We start from the raw sequence: 20,290 nt of genomic DNA, 5'->3' as shown, positions 1-20,290 counted from the left end.
TGACCACAGATGCCTGGTCTGCAAAGCACGGTCAGGGCAGCTACAGCATGGGTCTCAGCAGGCTCCCACTTCGGGCCAGAATCCAACCTTCATTCCCCGCGGTGACAATGGCAGACTTGCCCTCCATAACGGATTCCCGTTAAAGGATTTAAAGTTAATTCATTTCAAATACACAGCAGGGCCTCGAAAGTCCGCCTCCTGTATTGTTATTTTTGGTCACTACCTCGGGGCGGGCGTGCATGCCTGCCTGCTGCCCTCCTTGGATGTGTAGTGGTAGCCGTTTCTCAGGCTCCACACCGGATTCCATCCCTCATTCCCCGGCCATTACCCGGGGTCACAAATGGCAGACTTGCCCGCCTCTATATGATTCTCGTGAAAGGAATGTGGTGTCATCTTTGCCCGCCATAACTGGTTCTCGTTCAAGGATTTAAAGTACATTCATTTCAAATACACAGCAGGGCCTCAAAAGTCTGCCTCTTGTATTGTTATTTTTGGTCACTACCTCGGGGCGGGCGGGCGTGCATGCCTGCCCGCTGCCCTCCTTGGATGTGTAGTGGTAGCCGTTGCTCAGGCTCCACACCGGATTCAAACCCCTCATTCCCTGGCCATTACCCTGGGTCACAATGGCAGACTTGCCCGCCTCCACAGGATTCTCATTGTAGCGGTACTGAACAAGTACACAGCAAGTAGAAAATGTAATTTAAAAACAAAACGTAAGCTTTTTAACAATGCCATGGAAAGTTGAGAAGGAAGTCACATTACCTGACATCATTGAGCGAGGAAGAGCAATCTCGCCATGTTGCGCAGTAGTCCAGCATGGCCGTCACTACACAAAGAGCTGTTTGCGGTGCGTTACACAGTGAGTTTGGTGTGTCAGTGTGAAGCAGTACTCTAATTACACTCCCTGATTGATGTATACACATGCAAGATGTTTTAAAGCACGTTAGGCCTGCAATTTAGCATTCAATGTGATTTCTGACCTTAAAACGCTGCTTTGCGTCACATCCAGATTTTTCCCCGGGACTTTTGGCATGTATCCCACTCCGCCATGCCCCCGTCCAGGTGTTAGACCCCTTGAAACATCTTTTCCATCACTTTTGTGGCCAGCATAATTTTTTCTATTTTTCAAAGTTCGCCTCCCCATTGAAGTCTATTGTGGTTCGCGAACTTTTCCGCGAACCGAACCTTCCGCGGAAGTTCGCAAACCCGGTTCGCGAACCGAAAATCGGAGGTTCGCGATATCTCCAGTGCACAGATGCAATGTAGAGTTAACTATAGCAGATGAGTCACTCAGTAGGGGCTGCTATAGAGAAGTCCTGGAGCCTTGCAAGTCAGGAAGTAATGCAAGGGGTGGACATCCATCGAGTGTTGGAGGAACAGAGAGGGCATGTTGGGAAGTATCTCTGGGCGAGATCCGAGATGTACGAAGGGGAGGTATGGTGAATGCATTTGTTTGCCAGGCAGTTTAAATATAATTCTGAAGGGGACAGGGAGCCAGTAAAGGGACTTGCAAAGAAGCCCAGATGAAGAGGAATGGCTGGAGGAGTGAATAAGTCTGACAGCCACATTCATAATGGATTGCAGAAGTCAGTATCCAATCTTAGCAAGTCCAGAAAGTATGGCATTGCAGTAGTTCAGATGGGAGATGTCCAGAGCATAGACTAAAAGTTTTGCAGTGTTGGGGTTAGGTAGTGGAGAATTTTGGTGATCTGAAAAGGGAAGTGGAAGGACCTGGAGAAGTTGCGGATGTGGTGGTGAAGAAGAGTTCTGAGCTGAGGATGACACCTAGCTAGCAGGTTTGAGGGCAGGGTGGATGAATAGGTTGTTGATAGCAATTGAGATGTTGGGGAGATGGCTCAATGATTTTAGTGGGGAGAACATGAGTTTAGTTTTTTCCAGGTTGAGTTCCACAAAATCTCTCAGACATTCAGGTGGAAATGGCGCACAGGTGTAGAGGTAGATTTGGGTGTCATCAGCGTATAGATGGTAGATGAGTTTGCTAAGGGAGGAGGTGTTGAGGGAGAAGAGTAGAAGGGTGAGGATAAAGCCCTGGGGATGAGAACTGGTAGCCAGAGAGCTAGTGAGAGCAGAATACAGTAGTTTTGTTTGGCAGTGGAGAGGGCCACCTGCTTTATAGTTCAGGAAGTCAGTGCTAAAGCTTATATTCCTCCTCCACAAACATTCTGAAGCATAAGCAGCTCTTTGGAGTGAGCTGGTATGAAGTATACCAGGGCTGGGAGTTAGAGGGATGGATGGGGCAGAAAACAAAGGGAGTAACTTTGTCTAGAGATGATATGAGTGAGAGGCTGTAATGGGCAGCAGCTTGGTTGGGCCAAGATAGGTTCTGAAGGGACGAAGAGTTGAGGGCACTGGAGAAAAACATTGCAGTTACCGAGATCTCTCTGCCAACGGCCAGGGGTAGGCAGAGGGTTGGAAGGCAGGATGTAAAGAGTGAAAAAGTAATTAAGTGATGGTCGAAGAGGGGGAGAGGTGTGGTGCCCAGTTCAGTGAGAGAGGTGGACTTGGAGAAACTCTGTATTCCAACATAGGGTAGTTTGAGGTGCAAGCATGATCTAACTACCCCACAGAGCATAATTCCCACTGACCACATGCAAAGAAATAGGGGCTACAGAGCATGCAACCTCATTTCATGCTCAGACAACTCTCAGTGTGTCTAGCGTCAGAAACATGGGCTTAAATACAAATTCATTAACCAGTAGCCGACCGTGTGCCGTCAGCTACTGTACCACCAGCACCGCCTAACGCCGATCGGCGTAAAGTCCTGGGGCTCTGGTTTGCAGGAGATCGAGCGCAGGCTGCGCGCGCATCTCCTGCTTTGTGGGTGGAGCGGAGCTCCACCTTCAGTGGCGAAACCACCGTCTAAGTACTCGTACAGCGCTGTGATCTGCAGCAGCGCTGTACTGAGGACAGCTGTGTGACACGGCTGTCCCCTTCTTAGGCACAGGGGTGATTGGGTGTCATAGGCTGAAGCCTATGACAGCTGATCACATGGATTGGCTGGTGGGGGGAGGGAGGGGGGAGTATATCAAATATTAAAAAACACATTTTTTATTAAAAATAAACGCACATAAACAAACATGCACAAACAAACAAACATCTGGGGGCGATCAGACCCCACCAACAGAAATCTCTGTTGGTGGGGAGAAAAAGGGAAGGGAATCACTAGTGTGCTGTGTCGTGTGGCCCTGCAGCTTGGCCTTAAAGCTGCAGTGGCCAATTTTTTAAAAAATTTCCTGGTCACTAGGGGGGTTTAACACCATTGTCCTCAAGAGTAGGGATGGTCGTTGGATTCCGCGGAATTGTAAATTCTGCGATTCCGGCCGGAATTTGGTGAACTACAACACCACTCGAATACATTTTTTGGGAACCTTGAGTCAGGTCTTGACTTCCGTGTTGCACAATTGTAGTATTTCAAAAGCCAGCTTACATAGCTTGGCCGGCAATTGAACCCAGGTCTGAGTGCATGGTAGGCAACTCTCTTCACTACTATACCACCACCAACACTACATGCTGAAGCCAGCCTAGCATGTACTATTGTGATATATCCAAGAGAAAAATTAGCTTGCTTAAGGATTTGTAGCATGTCAAAAGCCAACTCACATTGGCTGGGAATCGAACCCAGGTCTAGTGCTCGGTAGGCTGCTATCCTAACCATTATACCACCAACACAACACACTATAATGCTATATGCTGAAGCCAGCCTAGCATGTACCATTGTGATATATCCAAGAGAAAAATGAACTCTCTCTCTCTCTAGGACTTGATGCCATTGAACTGAATTTTCAGCTTAAAACCATCAACGGATACCGGCAGAATTTCACAGGCAATTTCGGAATTCCGCCAGATTGAAAAAGCAATTCTGTTCCGACCAAACGGAATGGAATGACCAATGTCCGCCTAAAATTGCGGATAATACAATTCCGTGGAAAGCGGTGACCATCCAGAGAGAGAGAGAGAGAGAGAGAGAGAGAGAGAGAGAGAGATGAATCTACCTGGCTATCTGGGGTTCTCTTCGGACAACTGTTGAACACAAAAGGCAAGGCCATGCCTGGGTGGGCTTGAACCACCAACCTTGCAGTTAACAGTCAAACGCGCTAACCAATTGTGCCACGGACACTGTGTACCACAAAGACTGTGCATGCAGTTGCTGTTGAATGATTTTATGGGGATGTATGTGTGGCCTAGCAGCACTGTACGTAATAGTTTGACTGAACCTTACCAGAGGAGCTGGCAAGGTACTGTCAGAAGATGTGCCTGTATAATTAACCACTTAAGCCCGAAGGGTTGAAATTTTTTTTTTACATCCGAGCAACTTTCACCCCCCATTCATTTGCCAATAACTTTATCACTATTCATCACAATTAATTGATCTATATCTTGTTTTTTCCGCCACCAATTAGGCTTTCTGTGGGTGGTATATTTTGCTAAGAGCCACTTTACTGTAAATGCATTTTAACAGGAAGAATAAGAAAAAAAATGGAAAAAATTCATTATTTCTCAGTTTTCAGCCATTATAGTTTTAAAATAATACATGCCTCCATAATTAAAACTCACGTATTGTATTTGCCTATATGCCCCGGGTATTTCACCGTTAAAATTATGTCCCTATCACAATGTATGGCGACAATATTTTATTTGGAAATAAAGGTGCATTTTTTCCGTTTTGCGTCCATCACTGTTTAGAAGCCCATAATTTATTAAATCATATTGATATACTCCTTTGACATGCATATTTAAAAAGTTCAGACCCTTAGGTAACTATTTATGTTTTTTTTTTTTTTTTATTATTGTAATTTTTTTTTTTTTTTTAATTTAAACTTGTATGTGGGTATTTTTTGGTGTGGGAGGTAAACAGGGTTTTTTTTTAATATATTTATATGTTTATTTTTAAAACTTTTTTTTTTAGGTGTAATTTGCTATTTGGCCACAAGATGGCCAGAATCAAAAAGTCCTGGGAGCGATCGATCTCGCTCCCAGGCAGAAGAAAGGAGACCAGAGCTCAGAAAAGCCGCAGCGTCTGAAGAGACGCTGTCGTCTTTTCTCCGGGGGGGTCCGATCAGCGAAAGGGATTTATAATCCCTTTCACTGATCGGTGGGCTAGCGGCCAGCAGCGGGGGCGCGCACGGGGGGGCCTGCGGGAGCGCGCGCGACCCGCGGGAGTGCGCGCAGCCCAACTGGATGAGAAATCTCGTCCAGTTGGGCTTAAGTGGTTAAACCAGACCTTTCCAGTGGGGCTGGTAAGGGACTACAGTGCACGTAGCTATGAAGAAAGTACAAGGACTTTACCAAAGGAGCTGGTAAAGCACTATCAGTGATAAGTGACTGTATAGTTTGACAAGACCTTACCAGAGGACCTGGCAAGGTACTATCAGACACGGTAACTGTATAGTTTGGCAAGACCTTACCAGAGGAGCTGGCAAGGTACTATCAGTAACAAGTGTCACCTCACCAGTGGAGCTGGTGGGTAATACTACAAACACCTCACCAGTGGCAAGGGCCCACTGGCGAGAGGAGTGGTCGGACAGGCAAGGTTCGGCAACAGAGAGGCAGTATCAGTACAGAAACGACAGGCAAGAGAATAGTAGGTAATCAGACAGAGGTTCAGCAACAAGGGTCAGATAAGCAGAAGTACAGAATCAGTAAGCAAATGCGAGGTCAGAGAATAGCCAGAATCAAACACAGGTAATCAAATAATAACAATATACAATAGTCCTAGTCTTGTGTAAAAAATCCCTGGCCTCCTACCAGATCAAAGCACACCGGACACCAGTCCAAGGTGTGAGCGCTAACACGAAGTATTCACGACAGCAGACAGCTAATGGAGAGCGGAGGCTTAAGAAGCAGAGGAAGGCTCTAAGCCGCGCCCAGCTCGGAAACAGCCAATCCGAGCGGTGAGAGTCACCTCTGACGTCAGCCGACCGGTAGGTCAACTGACGCGTCCTCTCCCAGCATAAAGGTCCTGTCTCCACGTGCGCCCATGCGAGACAGCGACCCCATGAGCAGATGACAGTACCGTTCCCGGCGTGCTAAATGCCGACGGAACGGATAAGACCAGGGAACAGGGAACACAGGCGGCTGTGGCAATACTCTGCACCTCTGCAGCCGCCCTATTATTGATTGTTACAATATCATAATGGTACATGCTAGGCTAGCTTCAGCATGTAGCATTGTAGTGTGTTGTGTTGGTGGTATAATGGTTAGGATAGCAGCCTACAGAGCGGTAGACCTGGGTTCAATTCCTGGGCCTGGCCAATGTATGTGAGTTGCCTTTTAGAATCCTACAAATCCCAAAGCAAGCTCATTTTTCTCTTGGATATATCATAATGGTACATGCTAGGCTGGCTTCAGCATGTAGTGTTGGTGGTGTAGTGGTGAAGATAGCTACCTACTGAGCACTAGATCTGGGTTCAATTCCCAGCCAAGACCTGGGTTCAATTCCCGGGCAAGGTATGTAAGCTGGCTTTTGAGATCCTACAATTCCCTGGAAGATGAGACCCTCCTCCCTCCGGGAGGAAGGGAGGAAGAGGACTACAGGAACAGTCAATAGGTTCTATGGGCTACCATATATCATAAATAAGGTTCCATTTGCGATTATTATAATTTTTCCGCCAGAATCTGGAATTCCGCAGAACTTCGTAAAAATCCGAGGGAATTCTCATAGCCACAGAATTTACCTCTGGCGGAATCCGCGAATCCCGGCGGAACGTTCCGATCATACCTACTCAAGAGGTTAATTAATTCAAAAGCAAAATTAGTCATTTAAAATAAGTTGTTACTGTTTAACCTCAATATTATTTTTCTCACTTTGGTCCCTATTCAATTAACTTTACTCCTGAGTTTTTCTGCAGGAGATAATTTTTCATCTATGTATGACATGTCCAATGTCATAGACGCAACAGAGTTTTCTGTGAATGAGGATTTTGTGCTAAAGATAGCGACAGTGCATTCACTGTACCATGCACATCAGAAATCTGAAGTTGTGTGGACCTAGCCTTCTAACCCCACCAATACATAGACTTAGATTGAAATCTTTCATGGCTGACGTCCGCAAATGACACAGCCATGAGTTTTTAAACTAAGATGATATTTGACAATTGATGCTTTCCATGAGAAAATGTAGGCGTGTTCAAACACCAAGTTTAACCCTAGCAAGTTTGGCTTTGCAAATCTGACCTAATTGGCTATTCATGAGGCAATGCCGGAAGTGGAGTGATTCTGGGTCGTCAGAACGAGTTCGTGGGACAGGACACTGCAGGTAAATATAACTTTTTGTTACAGCAGTGCTACTGGATTTTCTATTTTAGGATGAAGATTTTCATCCTAAAGGGTCACCGAGTACATGGCCCTTGTCTTCCATTTTACCACCACCAAATTACATCTGAAGAATCCATTGGAGGATCATGTTATGCTAGATTTTTTACATTTTTCTAAGGACTGTAATTCCACAGAGTGTGCAGACTTAATCAAAATGCTTTCCCTGTTTATTACCATTTTGCTGGCTACATTTATGTTCATTTTTAAGTCACACTATTATTCTATAACAGTCGTCTAAAGCACTCTTTTTACTTTTGTAAATAAATGATATAAATCATTTAGGGCTAATCTTTCTGTTCCTGGATTTCAATTGCTGCACATAAACTAGGTTCATTTGAGTAACTTTTTCCTTTGCAGGATTTAGCATAGCGGTTAGTAGATCGTACCACTGATTTGTTATGCAGTGGTAGTTTACTACTGATGTTCACAGACACCCTGATTCCTCTTGTATAACCTGATCTCAGTAGGCTGGTTCATAGATTCGGTTCTGTGTGGTGCAGAATCTGTGTGCAGTTACGCAGGTTACGCAGGCTGACTGGGGGTATACATGACAAAATGTGTGAAAAAAACATGTCTCAAGGTTTTCTGACAGACAGATTACTCCAATGACCCTTACAGCTTAGCTGCCAAAAAATTATATAAGTTAAGGTAAATGCACACATTAAACTTTTGACAGCTGAAAATGCTTGTTTATGATTATTTCAGCTGTCAGTTTGATGTCCATACAGGCAGCCCATGTCATCTGTACTCATCAAAGCACAGAAACAATAGACCTCTCCTCTCTACAGGACAGTGTGTTTAGCTTGGATAAGTCTAACACATGCATAAACTGTTGCAGGGATGTCGGGAGATCATTTTGGTTGACCTAAGTCGAAAGCCTCATCTACACGATACGATTCTTTGTACGATTCGATTACGATTCTATTTACGATCCGATTAAATCCGACGTGTCCGATTAGGATTCGATTCAATTCAATTAGATTTGCCATTATTTTGCAATGGCAAATCGAATTGAATCGAATCGAATCCCGACCGAACATGTTGGATTTAATCGGATCGTAAATAGAATCGTAATCGAATCGTACAAAGAATCATATCGTGTAGATTGGGCTTAAAGTCTGTCTTTATCTAGCTGTAGACACTTAGCAAAACGCAGCTGGCTATGCTGGCCAAGGGCAAGTTTATTGCAAATCAGCTTCAGTCTTGGCCCTTTCGTGCTTACTGGTTGGCATACAGCAAAGGGTTTGCTCTACGGCCCTTGAGAAAAATGTAGGGTAACATTTATCCATCATAACATCATATTTTGCAATAAAGCGCAATCTTCTCTGCAGTTCTTATAACACACTTATTGCTTAACCACACTACTCAGCAGTCAGCCCTCTATTAAGTGAATTGCAGCTCTCTTAGCACCCTGTGTTGTAAAGTGCAGCAGTAATGGCTGTTTTAGCAGACTACCGCTCTCATTTTTGTTTTTATCAAGATCAGAATTATTTTGATCAAAATGAGCTCAAATTATGTGATACACAAGTTAATAAAAAAAGTCCAAGTTTATTCCATTATATACTGCTAGTGCCACAGAACCAATCAGATAGCTACAGCATATAAAGGAATGCTAGGCTCAGCTATGATCACATTACTGCTAAGGACTGGCAATAACAATTGGACAACACTCAACCGGTAGTCACTGCTAACACTGCTCTATAATATTGCTGAAAATTTCCAGACCTAGCAACTTTTGTTAGCAAACAAATGAAACTGTGCTCATCCCCTGGAGACTTTAAATTCATAGACTAGTGATAAGCCGAAATTTAGCGTTTGCGTAGTTTTGCATCGTAATTTGTAATGTTGTGACAAAATTTTGCATAAATCTTCGTGATAACGATTTTCTGTTACCATTGTCATTATGAAAATTGCACAATATTTTGTGAAACGTAATTAGCACCTTACGATCATCATGACATAGACTATGGGAGGTTATAAAGAGGCATGATCCAGCAAAGCACATTAAGCCTTTGCACTCTGAAGTTTATAAACTCAATCTTAACTTAAAGAGGAACTCCGGTGAAAATAATGTAATAAAAAGTGCTTAATTTTTACAATAATTATGTATAAATGATTTAGTGTTTGCTCACTGTAAAATCTTTCCTCTCCCTAATTTACATTCTGACTTTTATCACATGGTGACATTTTTACTGTTGGCAGGTGATGTCACTGGAAGGAGATGCTGCTTGCTTTTTTTGGCAGTTGGAAACAACTGTTGTTTCCCATAATGCAACAAGGCTCCCACAGGGTGATGTCAGAACCATGGCCCTGAAAACACACTGTGGTCATGGTTTCTCTTAAAAAAAGCTTCAGCTTGAAAGCCAATTTAGCATGACAACATGGCCTCCATTATACTGATTGATACTCTCTGAGCCGTGAATAGCACTACAAACTGACATATTATGCTACATACTTCACTGGGGGCAAATTTTGGCTCTCAACCTTTTAAAAGGGAGCAAATCAGCAAACATATTATGTAGCTAAACTAATCATCAGGGAGCCATCTATATACAGACTCACACCATGTATATATAAAATAAATTGACCAAAATGTCCCATATATAAGAGAGATCAACAGCTTCAAGCCTGCCCAGATAACTGTGAATATAATACATGCTTCAGACTACCAGCTGACGGCGGCGGTGTGTCCCAGGGGGCGCACTGCAATGCTCCACCAAAAACAGGCCTTCAGGGATTACTGTGATAATCCCTGCCAGGCATCCGGCCAAGCAGGTGGTGATGCTTGCTGGGCATGGGTGAGTAAGGTCTACGTATGCTCAGTAAAATGAAGCACGGAGGAAAAAAGCGATGCATGAAGCATCTTCCTTCTTCTGGACCTGGATTGATCTTACTTGTGCATGCCCAGTACAGAAAAGCTTGTACTTCGACTGGGGCAAGGCCATTAGCAACATATACCACAAGGCCTTGTCAAATATGTTTAGAGGGGCCCAGAGGTGGAATGGGTGGGTGTAAGAGGATCGGGGAAGTCTGTGGAATATCCAGAAGCTTCCTACTACAGAGGTAAGTCTCCTTCTTTTGTTTTTAGCTCTCTTCAGGTACGCATTAAAGAAGCTAACGTAGAGAGGTGTTAAAGAGACACTGTGAGGTGTAGTTGGGTTACACTCCTTTAACATCTCCTCTAGTCTAGCTTATTTAAAGTCCCCTGAAAAAAGTCATTTTAATTTCAATAAAGAAAAAAAATATTTTGATGATGCTGGCTTCGTCCTGGTTACTGTGCAAAGGTTTGAAGTGAAAACCAGTCTAGGCGCGTGATAAGTCTCAGCAGTACTTGGTGTTGCCATAGAGGCAATGCAAATTTGTGGCTTACTGGTAACAGGTATATGATTTAAGTGTTAAAGCTTGTAGAGCTGAGTGCTAGCTACTGGCCATAGTGCATTATTTAGGCACGGCGGCAAATAGCTTTACCCACACACCGAGTGATTAGTGGCAGCTCCAGGATTTTTCTTTGGGGGGTGCTATGCAGGTGCTGGACAAATTTCCGAGGTAGCTGATGGCGCCGCGGCAAAAAATGGGTGTGGCTATAATGAGGGGGGGGGGGTCATGACTGGATGAGGGCGGAGCTAACTGTAATTTAAAGTGAACCCAGGGTGAGAGTGATATGGAGGCTGCCATATTTATTTCCTTTTAAACAATACTAGTTGTCTGGCAGCCCTGCTGATCAATTTGGCTGCAGTAGTGAACTGAATTACACCAGAAACAAGCATACAGCTAATCTTGTCAGTTCTGACAATATTGTCAGAAACTCCTGACCTGTTGCATGCTTGTTCAGGGTCTATGGTTGAAAGAATTAGAAGCAGAGGACCAGCACGGCAGCCAGGCAACTGGTATTTCTTAAAAAGAGATACATATGGCAGCCTCAATATTATTCTCACCTCGGGTTCCCTTTAAAAGTGCAACGCAAAGATGGTGGGTCCAAGTTTTGGTGACCCTTTCCCCAGAAAATTCACATAATTGTGCAGGTTTTCTCAAGAAAATACACATAATGTGAGCATATTTGCCCAGAAAATACGTTCAATCATGTCGGCAAATTTGCCCAAAAAATACATGCAATCATGTCGGCAGATTTGCCCAGAAAATACATGCAATCATGTGGCAAATTTGACCAGAAAATACGTGGAATCATGTGGCAGACCTGGCCAGAAAAAAGCAGCTTTGACTAGAAAATACATGCAATGCAATCATGTGGAAGATTTGACCAGACAATACATGCAAGATTTGACCAGAAAATACATGCAAGAGTTGACCAGAAAATACATGCAATCATGTGGACGATTTGACCAGAAAATATGTGCAATCATGTGGCAGACCTGGCCAAAAAAACCACGCTAATATAAATTAAAAAAAAAAACATTTACTCACCTGCTGCAGCAGACCTCCTGTCCCCAGCCTCCGTCCAGCGCACAGCTCCCACGATCCTCTGCGCTGAGAGCAACTGAAACTCCCGCACTGAGAGCAGGGCTATGGGAAAATGGTGCCCGAAGCCCTGCACTGCAGACTCAAAGTCTGCAGAGCAGGGCTTCAGACGCCATTTTACCGTAGCCCTGCTCTGCCGCTGCCGGAGCTGCTGGCTGATGCTGCGGTGAACTGACACGGCGTCTATTAGACACCGAAAGTCATTTCACGCTGGGGGGTGCTTTGGGGGTGCTTGGAGAATTTTAGGGGGTGCTTCAGCACCCCAAAGCACCCCCTGGCACCGCCACTGAAAGTGATACACTGTAGTCAATATGCTATACTCCTAACACCTGCATAGTCTTGAGTGTGCTAGGGTCTAGATGAGGCATGGGAAAACTTGGCCCTCCAGCTGAACTACAAGTCCCACAATGCATTGCAGGAGTCTGACAGCCACAGTCATAAAGGCAAATGCATTGTGGGATTTGTAGTTCCTTAACAGCTGGAGGGCCAAGTTTGCCAATGCCTGGTCTAGATAATGAACAATTTCCTTCAACACTGTAGTCAATAGGCGGTGTTTAGCTATACACTGGCCGAGTGTCTGTGCTTCACACTGAAGATTGGTGGTACATTGCAACCACCGCACCGCCAAAAACAGCTTTTGTAAGTGTCCTTGTCTGGCATCCGGCCAAGCAGGAAGTGACGCTCACTTCTTGTTGGGCATTTGATGACATGCGCGGAAGCGTATTGCTGAAATATGCTTCTGCACATGGCCGGCGCTGAAAACTAGACTTACATGATTTCCGGTCCAGAGCAGATCGCCGCAGGAGCCACACAGTAGCATAGGTATGGATACGCATGTAGCATGTAGCACTTCTGGTGCAGTGTACCACAATGTAGGGAGTGTGAACTCCCCCATAGATGTTAATTAGGCATCGGTGGTGTGTGGTAAATTTACGGTGCAGTAAATTTACCGCACCGCCTCAGTGTGAAAGGGCCCTAAAACATACAGTATACCTCACAGCAATGACAATGAAAGTAGGAGGTTTCAGTTAGGGTTAGAGGCTAGGTTTGTGTTGTTTTAGGATACATAATCCATTAGCAACCTCAATAGAGTTATCTCATTTGAGATAAGTGCACTGCTTTTAAATTCAGTTGGCAGAACTTGTTGCTTTGATCTGTCTCTAATGCTGGGGATACACGGTACGTTTCTTCCACGTTGGAGGCGGCAGATTGCACAGATAGCAGAGCGACTGACAGTGCAGCCAGACGCGGGGAAACCGCCGCTCCCTTGGAGAGCGGGGCGGCAGTCCCCGCGCTTGAATCAGGGATTACATTGCAAGACATGTCTGGTGTGGCTGGGACTGCTAGTCCACACAGATTCAGAAGGACGCGCGCGCGCGCTGAGAGGCAGAGCTTATATGACAGCCAGAAAAGGGTCAGCTGACAATTTCAACACTTGCCTTTGGTCCAGCACTTAGAGGAGGCGCCGGAGAGCACCTTACTATATATACTGGGTGCTGGGCATTCTCTGGTTGTCTGCCGTTGCGATCACAACGTGGTAGCACTCAGACCTTGTTTGTATCTGTGTTCTAGCATAGTTTCCAAAGGTGTTGACATCAAGGCGTTCACACCTTAGCATTAGGAACATTGCATTGTATTATTTGTTATGACCTTCCGCCTGTCTGACGATCCCTCTGAACTCTGATCTTGTACCTTGCTATTTCTAATATCCTGTTGCCAAACTCTGCTCGTTCCTGACTCTGTATTTGCATCCTGATTCTGTACTTTATCTGTCTGTGTGTTAACGACCTGGCTTGCCGACCTCGAGAACTGGCCTTACTGTTAGAGGCAGTTCCCAGATCTGTTAGTGACACCCTCCCTCTTGGGTGTCACTCACGCTCTGACCTTCCTACCCTCAGCCTAGCCCCTCCCTCCTGGAGAGTCTAGGCCATAGGAAGGAACACACTTCTGGAGAAGTGCTCAAAGTATACTGTTGCATAAACACTCACTTGTTCTCCCTGGTGTCCAGAGGTTAGTAGATATATCTGATTATCGGTGATACTGTAGATCACCAATAATTGGGTATATTCTGTATTCCTGGTGAGACTGCAGTTCACCGGTAATCAGACCCTCTCTGTGTTACACCGATCGTTACAGAACGGCAGACCAAAAAATAATAACGCACTGACCGTCTGGGCGCACTTGCCACTTCGGTGGACAACGTCAATCAAGTGCTGGGTAGTCACAAAACTATGATTGAAGCTTTGTCTGGTTCTTTACAAACCCTCCAGACAGCAGTGAATGAGGTGCAATCCCCTCCTAGCTCTGACATTCGTTTGCCTGTACCTGAGAAATTTTCTGGTCACAGATCAGACTTCCAAAATTTTAGAAGTAGAGTGTTATCTTACTTTGAGTTGAAACCCCGATCTTCAGGAACTGTGGCCCAAAGGGTCACATTTATTAAGAGTTTGTTATCAGGCGATTCTCAGACGTGGTCGTACAGTTTGCCCACCGGAGATATAGCCCTCTCTTCTGTGGATGAATTTTTTAAAGCCATGGCAGTAATTTACGATGACCCAGACCTTGCCGCGACCTCTGAGCGGAAGCTCAAGCTCTTGCGTCAAGGCAAGGGTCCGGTCGAAGATTACGCAGCCAAATTTAGGAGGTGGTCAGTTTCAGCCAGGTGGGACACCTATGCCCTATTAGATTTTTTCTTAGCAGGGTTGTCAGATGAGGTTTCAGATCTCATGCTAAGTCTGCCTGAACCTAAGACAGTCGATGAGGCCATTTCATCGGCCATTCGAGTCGACCGCAGACTGCGTTATCAGAAACAGACCCGGGGTAGTAGTCATGTAAGAATGGTGTCCTACGCTGCGCCGCCAGTAACTCCACCTCCTCCTGTCTCGCCTCCACCCGAACCAATGCAAATTGGTCGGTCAAAACTATCCCAAGTGGAGCGAAGACGCAGGATGTCTGAACGGCTGTGTCTTTACTGCGCAGAAGGGGGTCATAGAGTACGTAATTGCCCTAACAAGCCGGGAAACGCTACTGCCTAGGAGTTGTAGGGGGTAGCACCCTAGGCACGCAGCTTTTACCCCTAGAAGATAGACGATTACTCCTTCCTTGTACAGTCACATGGGAAGATAAAACTGAGATTTCGGAGGCTTTTGTTGATTCTGGCTCTGCAGCTAATTTTATGGATTTTGAATTTGCAAAGAGATTGGGTATTCCGTTCACCCCAGTAAAACCACCCATTCAGGTTACGGCAGTAGATGATTCCCCCCTGCAAAGTGATCATCCGCTGTCCCAGACACCAGAGGTAGAAGTTACTATAGGGGTGTTACATACAGAGAAACTACAGTTTTTTGTGTTACACATGACCACCTCCACAGTCATCCTCGGCATGCCATGGCTACACTTGCACTCTCCACAGATTAATTGGGCTACCGGTCAGCTAACTAGTTGGTCAGAACGCTGTTTTCAGTAGTGTTTAGGGAGAGTGACATTGGGCCAGACCAGGATCCAGTTGGAGGGGGTACCAGTACAATACTCTGAGTATTCTGATGTGTTCTGTCCCAAGGCTGCAGATAAGTTACCTCCACATCGCCCATTTGATTGCCCCATCGATCTCCGATCTGGTTGTATGCCTCCTAGGGGTCATCTTTACAATTTGTCTGGGCCAGAGAAAGTGGCCATGCAGGAATACATTCCTGAAAATTTAGCCAAGGGGTTCATTCGTCCTTCCCGGTCGCCTGCTGGCGCAGGTTTCTTTTTCGTTAAGAAAAAAGACGGAGGCCTGCGGCCTTGCATTGATTACCGGGGCCTGAATAAAATTACAGTAAAGAATCGCTACCCTTTGCCATTGATAGATGACTTGTTTACACAGATAACCGACGCTAAGATCTTTTCAAAATTGGATTTACGGGGTGCATACAACCTGGTGCGAATCAGAAAGGGCGATGAATGGAAGACGGCCTTTAACACGCCCGATGGGCATTACGAGTACCTGGTGATGCCCTTCGGGCTGTGTAACGCCCCGGCCGTCTTTCAGGAATTGATCAATGAGGTATTCAGGGAGGTATTGGGCAAGTTTGTGTTGGTATACCTGGATGATATACTTATCTTTTCTAACAACCTCTCCGAGCACAGGACACATGTCAAGTTTGTATTGGATAAACTGAGACAAAACATGCTTTACGCCAAATTGGAGAAATGCATTTTCGAAGTCACATCTGTTACCTTTTTAGGGAACATTATTTCCACCTCGGGCCTGTCCATGGATCCTGCCAAGGTTTCTGCTGTGTTGGAATGGCCTCAACCAGTGGGGTTAAAATCTCTTCAGAGATTTTTAGGCTTTGCCAATTACTATAGAAGGTTCATAAAGGGGTACTCCACTGTTATTGCACCCCTCACCTTTCTCACTAAGAAAGGGGCAGACACTACCCACTGGCCTCCAGAGGCTTTGCATGCATTCTCCACTTTGAAAGATTTGTTTTGCTCTGCACCTATCCTGAGACACGTTGATACTTTCTATCCCTTTATTGTAGAGGTGGACGCCTCAGAGGTTGGGGTAGGGGCTGTGCTGTCTCAGCTGTCAGGGTTGCAGGACAGATTACACCCATGTGCCTACTTCTCTCGTAGGTTCTCTCCGGCAGAGAGAAACTACGATATAGGCAACAGGGAGCTCCTGGCCATCAAACTGGCCTTTAAAGAATGGCGTCATTGGTTGGAAGGAGCAGAACATACGATTACAGTTTACACTGACCACAAAAATTTAGAATACATCGAGGGAGCCAAAAGATTAAGCCCCCGTCAGGCTCGATGGTCATTGTTCTTCTCGAGATTCAGATTTATAATTACGTACACCCCAGGGAGCAAAAACATTAAGGCAGATGCTCTGTCTAGATGCTTTGAGCCAGAAACAGCACAGCCCTCCCCCCCAGAGACCATTGTCCCCCAGAAACTGGTTCTAGCTACAACTGAGACTTGGGAAGATTGGACAGAGACTTTAGGTCCTTTTCAGCAGGACATCCTGGAAGGGAAGCCCAAAGGGGTTATGTTCATCCCACTGCCATTTCGCCTTCAGATTTTGCAGATGTTCCATTCACACAGGAATGCGGGACACCCTGGGGCCGCCAGAACACAGGATCTGGTAGCCAGATGCGCTTAGTGGCTGTCTCTAGCAGCCGATTGCAAAGAGTTTTTTAGAGAGTGTGCGGTATGTGCGAGGAGTAAGCCCTCCCGACTGGTATCTGTGGGAAAATTACAGCCCTTGCCCACCCCGAGTGAGCCTTGGACCCACTTGTCCATGGATTTTGTGGGTGAACTCCCCAAGTCTGAGGGCATGTCGGTCATTTGGGTGGTAGTCGACCGTTTTAGTAAAATGGCCCATTTTGTGCCCTTGAAAGGACTCCCCTCGGCCCAGGAATTGGCCGATTTGATCATCATCCACGTTTTCCGATTGCATGGCATTCCGGAAAACATCGTGTCAGATAGGGGAGTCCAATTTGTTTCCAGATTTTGGAGGGCATTCTGTCACCAAATGGGCATGGAACTGTCATTTTCATCGGGCTACCACCCACAGACCAATGGTCAGACGGAAAGAGTCAACCAATCATTGGAACAGTTTTTAAGGTGTTACGTTGCAGAAGCGCAAAATGATTGGGTTAAGTTTTTACCCTTCGCAGAATTTGCGCACAATAATTTAAAAAGTTCCTCTTCAGGATTTTGTCCATTTCAGGTAGTGACCGGGAAATTGCCTAAATTCTTTCCATTGCCAGTCGCCTCCACTCCGTTTCCAGCTCTGGAGGCCTGGCAAAGGTCATTTAAAGATACATGGTGGATTGTGAAAAATAATTTGGAGAAGGCGTTTCAAAGTCAAAAAGGTCAAGCTGACAAGAGACGTTCATTGGAGTGGAGGTTTTTGCCAGGAGATTTAGTCTGGGTGTCCACACGTCACTTGACCTTGAAACAGCCCTCCGATAAGTTGGGGCCCAGGTATGTGGGTCCATTCCCAGTGACCAGAAAGATCAACGATGTCACTTATGCCATTGACCTCTCTGCCAGTATGCGCGGCGTGAGATCTTTTCACGTGTCCCTGCTTAAGCCAGCAGTTCATGTGGGTCCCACTCCTCCTCCTCCGGTGATGATAGATGACCAACCTGAGTACGAAGTAGAGAAGATTTTAGACTCTCGCATAGTTCAGAACTCAGTACAATATCTGGTTCATTGGAAAGGGTATGGTGTCGAGGAGAGATCATGGGGGTACTGTGAGGAAACGCGGAAAAGCCGCCGCAAGGGCTCAGAGTGAGGCGGCTGTTTCCGTGTCCAACATGGCGGCACAACGCGGAGAAACCGCCGCATGCCGCATGGACAGAGCGGCGGATTCCGCATTGGAGGCGGCAGATTGCACAGATAGCAGAGTGACTGACAGTGCAGCCAGACGCGGGGAAACCGCCACTCCCTTGGAGAGCGGGGTGGCGGTCCCCGCGCTTGAATCAGGGATTACATTGCAAGACATGTCTGGTGTGGCTGGGACTGCTAGTCCACACAGATTCAGAAGGACGCGCGCGCTGAGAGGCAGAGCTTATATGACAGCCAGAAAAGGGTCAGCTGACCAGGCTGGTCAGCTGACAATTTCAACACTTGCCATTGGTCCAGCACTTAGAGGAGGCGCCGGAGAGCACCTTACTATATATACTAACTACAATCAGAGAAAGAACATGTGTGCATCAACCAAGTGAACCTGACAAATCTGGCTTTGCAAATTTGGCCTATTGGCTAATCACGAGACATTGCTCATGCAAATAAGCATTTGCTTTCGCATGCCTAAATATGCAGGGTCAAAACCAAAAACCGCAAAACAATCGCCCTGCGGGAATTAGTTCATGCTATACAGCACTATCCAGGGGCGCCACGAGGAGGCTTCCCATTGCCCCCATACAACCGGGGGGCCGCGGGGGTCCCAGGCACTCTCACCGCCTGGAACCCACACAGCGGCACCCCGGAGGCGGAGGCTGGGGGGTGCAGGCGATCTCCCCAGCGTGGCCAGCGCCGGGAAGAGCCGCCCGCACACACCTCCCAAGATTAAAAACAGGCACTTACCTCAACGTCCATTGCGTTCTGCTGTATGCGCATAACCTGGGCGCGACACATAAGGGGCGGACAGGCGCAAATAGCCTGCTCCAGGGCTCTCACCTCCTAAAACAAGCCACTCACTACCTGCCCTCAGAAGAAAGAAATGCAATGCTAACTATAATCAGAGGTGAGAGCCCTGGAGCAGGCTATTTGCGCCTGTCCGCCCCTTATGTGTCGCGCCCAGGTTATGCGCATACAGCAGATTGCAATGGACGTTGAGGTAAGTGCCTGTTTTTAATCTTGGGAGGTGTGTGCGGGCGGCTCTTCCCGGAGCTGGCCACGCTGGGGAGATCGCCTGCACCCCCCAGCCTCCGCCTCCAGGGTGCCGCTGTGTGGGTTCCAGGCAGTGAGAGTGCCTGGGACCCCCGCGGCCCCCCGGTTGTATGGGGGCAATGGGAAGCCTCCTCGTGGCGCCCCTGGATAGTGCTGTATAGCATGAACTAATTCCTGCAGGGCGATTGTTTTGCGGTTTTTGGTTTTGACCCTGCATATTTAGGCATGCGAAAGCAAATGCTTATTTGCATGAGCAATGTCTCGTGATTAGCCAATAGGCCAAATTTGCAAAGCCAGATTTGTCAGGTTCACTTGGTTGATGCACACATGCTTTTTCTCTGATTATAGTTAGCATTGCATTTCTTTCTTCTGAGGGCAGGTAGTGAGTGGCTTGTTTTAGGAGGTGAGAGCCCTGGAGCAGGCTATTTGCGCCTGTCCGCCCCTTATGTGTCGCGCCCAGGTTATGCGCATATAGCAGAACGCAATGGACGTTGAGGTAAGTGCCTGTTTTTAATCCTGGGAGGTGTGTGCGGGCGGCTCTTCCCGGCGCTGGCCACGCTGGGGAGATCGCCTGCACCCCCTGGCCTCCACCTCCGGGGTGCCGCTGTGTGGGTTCCAGGCGGTGAGAGTGCCTGGGACCCCCGCGGCCCCCCGGTTGTATGGGGGCAATGGGAAGCCTCCTCGTGGCGCCCCTGGATAGTGCTGTATAGCATGAACTAATTCCCGCAGGGCGATTGTTTTGCGGTTTTTGGTTTTGACCCTGCATATTTAGGCATGCGAAAGCAAATGCTTATTTGCATGAGCAATGTCTCGTGATTAGCCAATAGGCCAAATTTGCAAAGCCAGATTTGTCAGGTTCACTTGGTTGATGCACACATGCTTTTTCTCTGATTATAGTTAGCATTGCATTTCTTTCTTCTGAGGGCAGGTAGTGAGTGGCTTGTTTTAGGAGGTGAGAGCCCTGGAGCAGGCTATTTGCGCCTGTCCGCCCCTTATGTGTCGCGCCCAGGTTATGCGCATATAGCAGAACGCAATGGACGTTGAGGTAAGTGCCTGTTTTTAATCCTGGGAGGTGTGTGCGGGCGGCTCT

The sequence above is a fragment of the Hyperolius riggenbachi genome, chromosome 10 (assembly GCF_040937935.1).
Source record: "Hyperolius riggenbachi isolate aHypRig1 chromosome 10, aHypRig1.pri, whole genome shotgun sequence".
NCBI lineage: Eukaryota > Metazoa > Chordata > Amphibia > Anura > Hyperoliidae > Hyperolius > Hyperolius riggenbachi.
The sequence above is the reverse complement of the archived record's forward strand: the minus strand, read 5'-3'. Positions refer to the sequence as shown.